This window comes from Humulus lupulus, chromosome 4 (genome assembly GCF_963169125.1).
Source record: "Humulus lupulus chromosome 4, drHumLupu1.1, whole genome shotgun sequence".
NCBI lineage: Eukaryota > Viridiplantae > Streptophyta > Magnoliopsida > Rosales > Cannabaceae > Humulus > Humulus lupulus.
In genome coordinates, this window is record NC_084796.1 from 230990864 (window position 1) to 230995605 (window position 4742).

The 4742-nt window shown below is 32.3% G+C and overlaps 1 long non-coding RNA gene across 1 annotated transcript; it reads left to right on the forward strand.

Moving 5' to 3' along the window:
• The first annotated feature begins 3128 nt into the window (after window positions 1–3128).
• On the forward strand, window positions 3129–3713 carry LOC133829445 (uncharacterized). The gene is made up of 2 exons (XR_009891785.1): window positions 3129–3237; window positions 3389–3713. It is a non-coding gene; the product is annotated as an uncharacterized LOC133829445 (long non-coding RNA).
• The last annotated feature ends 1029 nt before the right edge of the window (window positions 3714–4742 follow it).

Here is a 4742-nt window from a genome sequence, read left to right on the forward strand (position 1 = left end):
TGTTCTGTATGCCATTAGTTGCTTGCTTTACGCTTGTGGTATGTATTCTCCAGTCACACGAAGAAGTTAGTTATTTAAATAAACCTTTGGACTGGATTTCATTAGAAATGACTGGACAGGAATATTTTTAGTCTTATACAGTGTCTGGTGCACTTTGATAAATTTTAGTATATAGATTAGTATGTTTTCTTTAAAAAATTAGTAACAGTTATGAAGTTAATTTGAAACTTACAAGTTGTCAAAATCATATCGTCAAAAGAAGAATAAAATGATAAAACAAACAATAAGATGAAAGGAAGATTACATAACAAGTAAAGCTGGTTAAGGAAGGAAACACTAAAACATTGTTAAATCCACTTCACTAAGAAACAAAAGAATTACAAGAGTTTATATATAGCTTCAGCCGCTTAGCTGAGTCCTACAAAGTAGGAATTCATAAAAAGAAGTAGAACTAAACAACCTGATCCTTAAACTAAAATTGGATAAGCTCTTAATCAAAATCATATTTAGGCTTCTTTGTTTGATGCTTTTGATAATTAATATGGTTTTTTTAAGAGTTACTATAAGCACTTATCAATGTTTTGGTAAAAGATGAAAGTATCTTTAGAATGGGTCGATTATTAAGAGTTGATCATTTATGCGCTAATTTCATCTAATATAAATATTCAACTGATTTCTTTTTGACACAGTGGTAATATAATATTTTATATTGATTGCTTCAATGCTTTTAGCCAGGTCTTAATGAGAAATTAAAATGCATAAAGCTTGGCATTTTTTTAAGGTGCAACCTATTGGCATAATCCTTTTTGTTGCTATCATGACTACACAAGGCATGATTCTATAGCTTGATTTCTTATAAGTTTTCACCATGTCATTTTAGCTTGTGATGAGTATTTCCATCTGTTATGGTGTATTCAATATTTTCATCTGTTTTCTGTTAATTTTGTTTGCTTGTAGGGTCTACTATTGTTTACAAAAAGTAACTTTTTTTTCTTTGGTTGTCTTTCCAAATATAAATTCCCATTAGGACATTGCATATTATATAAAGGCAGATGCATAGAACTTTTAAAGAGCAGTTACTATGAATTAAGTGTGGTGCGATTATTATTTGGTTGTTATGCTAGTCACTTCTCCCTCCTTAGTGACTCTCATTGTCTATTTTGCCAATTCTGTCCTATTTATTCTTAAGTTTTCTTAGTTCTGTTTCTGCTCTGATGTTGTTCTATTTTGATGTATTTATTTCATGTATAGGTATTATATATATACAAGGATATATGTACATCTGTTTGTGTCTCCAGATTTAGTTCTTTCCCTCTCACCCACGATCTCATTCTCTCTCTTTCTTTCTCTGTTGTTGCAGATGTTGGCATGGAGGTGGGACTGTGGGGATGGTTTTGTAACAGCGGGGACTTCAATGCGACTAGGGTACCGTTGCATTGAATAGTATTTTTATTTTTTTCTATGAAGTTTCAGGAAAGATAAATACAACATTTAAATTTGTGATTAACTTATTTAGTTCTAGTTGGCCAAATTCTTAGACAATTCGCAGTTAATGTAATAAGGTGTTCATGTAAGATGTTAATGAGGTTGGGTATTATGGTCTTGCAGCTAAGCTTCTATGGAGGGATGCTGAGTGTTGGAATGAGTGTTTAAAGCTTTTGGGCGTTGCTGAAGCAGCAGAAGCGTCAATGGATTCTGACCAGTTAAGCTCTGGAATTTCAAATTTTGATACTCACTTTCAAGGCCTCATAGTTCAGAAAAGGTCTCTTTCTCTCTCTCTATATATATTTATATAATTGCAGTTGTCTCAACTTACTTCTATATTCTATTCCATATTTGTCATTTGTGAAATGTTCTGTTTTAACTAGTGTGAAGTATATGGCTGTTAGGTATGCATTTAACTGGCCTTGATTGTTTTCCTTTACTTATATTCCATTTATCAATTCAAGTTTTGCATCCCTATTCTGTCATCAAAAGCTTTATTCAGCTGTTGTGTATTCATGACAGACTTCTATGATATTTCTATGGTATGTGATATCGTATTGATTGTTAGAGATCTCGCTAGCTTCTATTAATACTTTGTATTTTCTTGATTTATCTCTTAGTGATGATGACGACTCTGAGAATGAGTCGGCACTTGAAATTCAACCATACTTGATGGAAGAAAAATGTAAGACTGCAATTCCTTTGTTAATAATGCTGTATTGTTTTTTTTGCCTCCCCTCATTGAAGTGCTCATGCTTTTGATATTTTTTTTCCCTGGAATTTTAATGATTTCTCATCTCCTTCTTCTTTTTTATTGTTTAAGTCAGATTTGGACTTTCTGTTTTCTAATTTTTGGGTCATCATCTGTAGTGTCGAAGCACTTGATAATCACTTGACTGCTATCCAAAGGGACCATGAACTCAGGTCCCAGATAGAAGAAAGGAAATAAGAAGTAATGCGGCTTATGAAGGGGCCAAAAGAAAAGAGAAAGCTCTCCTGGAAGAAAAACTCTGCCAAGAAAAAGCCAAAGCAGAAGCTGAGGTTTGTTGACTTTGCCCAGATTATTCATTTCTTTTGGTAGATGTCTAAAGATGGTTGTCACATTCCTCTATTATTCTCACATATTCTTCTGATATAATCTTAATGCACTTTGGTATATTATCTTGGTTTTATGTTGTTGTTAGTAATAAAAGTATTTTCTGATGCAAGCAAAACTCAGAGCTGAAGAAGCAAATAGGGCTGCAATGGAAGCTCAGAGAAGAGAAGCAAAAGAGGCTGCTGAAAGGGAGGCCAATGAAGCATCAAGCCAGGCTATTGTTCAGAAGGAAGCTTTAGGATTGCAAACTAAAGCCAAAACCAAGGAATCTGAATTTGAAAAACCAATGAATTCAGCATCAGCAGGTAATTTGGCTACCAGGCAAATATAGCAACCTTGTACTGATCTATAAATATAATCATTTGCCCTTTTATCTAAAAATCTAGTTTAGCCCTAGTTTTCACAAAGATCAGCTAGGTTTTGGCAATAGTTCATTTTTGACACTCCACTGTATTCCCCTCTGTTTTTTGCAGTTTATTCATGTTCTCTGTACTCTTTTAAGAATTTTTCTGTTATCTGATGCGTGAAAGGGGCTATTGGTGGTAGGTGACATTACTAAAGCTGCAGAAGCTGCACTAAAGTTGGAGCATGAAAGATTAAAAAAGTTGGAAGACTTGGATGAAGGAAACAAGGCATTAGGATTGAATGTAAATAAGGTTTGCTCTCTATATTGTAATTCATATTTATTTGAAAATTGTTAATCTCTATTTGGTAACTAGAAACTAGTATTTTTGTTTGGGATTTTCTTGCAGCATTCTTATAGAGTTTAATTGTTTAAGTATATTAAGCTTTAGTTTATCTTGACAGGAGGTTTCTACTGGTGTGAAAAAGTTATTGAGGGAATCGTCTGGCTAGTACAGCGACTTCAGTATTCTTTCCTCTTTAAATTCTCAGGTAAATCATGTAACTTACTGTTTGTTTAGTAGGATATATGTTTTTATATATATCTATAATATTTTAGGTGAAAATTTATGATCTTTAAGAAAGTGTTAGATGGCACTAGATGCATTAGATCAATCCATATGTGTTGTTTTAGGTTCAGATCACTTCCAGGACTTGTCAACCAAACCCAAAGGGATATCATAGAATGTAATGTCTGCTTTTATTAGCCTTTTCATTCTTCCTTTTTATACACATTAATGTATTGAAGTCATAGGTTGTCTATGATTTTTCATGCTTACGTTTGACACGTCTATCAGATAATAGTACATATTCTTTGATTGCTTGATTGATGCTTTTGAAAGTATAATACAGATATATTTAATAAGAGCTAATAATTTCATTAATGCAACATGGATGACTATAGCTGCCACTTTAATAAGTTCTAATCTTCCAGTTTTATCAGATACTATATTGTGCAGTGACATAATATATCAAGTGACCGATTACACACATGCCTAGGCACACACTGACACCTATACTTGGATTGACTGATAAAATCTTATAATTTCATTACTTCCAACATAGAAACCTAGAATTACAACTTTCATGCATTTTTAATTAATACAAGGCAATTTGGTTCTGTTTTTTTTTTATAAAAGCCCTAGAATTACCACTTTAAGTAATTGCTGGTGTGATTCCATTATTACACTCGAATATTATAGGTGTGTAGATGTGAGTGGAGCTTACAGTGCTCTAAAGACGGAGCTTAACATAAGCTTGACAGCAATAGGCCTTTTGTGGACTACAACTGGCTTTATTGCAAAGAGGATTACACATGGACCTGTGGAAGAAAGGGAAACAAGAAAGGGAAACAGGTATATGACAAGTGCACAACAAATGGACTCACAACAGAGACAAGTGCACAAAGGATGATGAATTGAAGGATGGAGCAAGTTTCATGCATGGTTTACTTTTGCGTATCTTGTAATTTTTTGTTTTTCATTTTTGAAGTAAAAAATGTTCAAGATTATAAAAATTTATTATGTTATGCTTTCAAACTTAAGTTAGAACTAAGATCTCATGAAATAGACACATTCAGAGTTTGAATTAGTTATTGTTTAATGTAATACTTATGGTTTATCAATCTATTGAGAATTATATTTTATGATTAATTTTGATTTTTTTTTATCAAAATACAATAATGAAAATCTTTTAATTAAAAAAAAAACTTATAAGTACCATTATCACAATAAAAAACCTTAATATGTTATGATTTAGA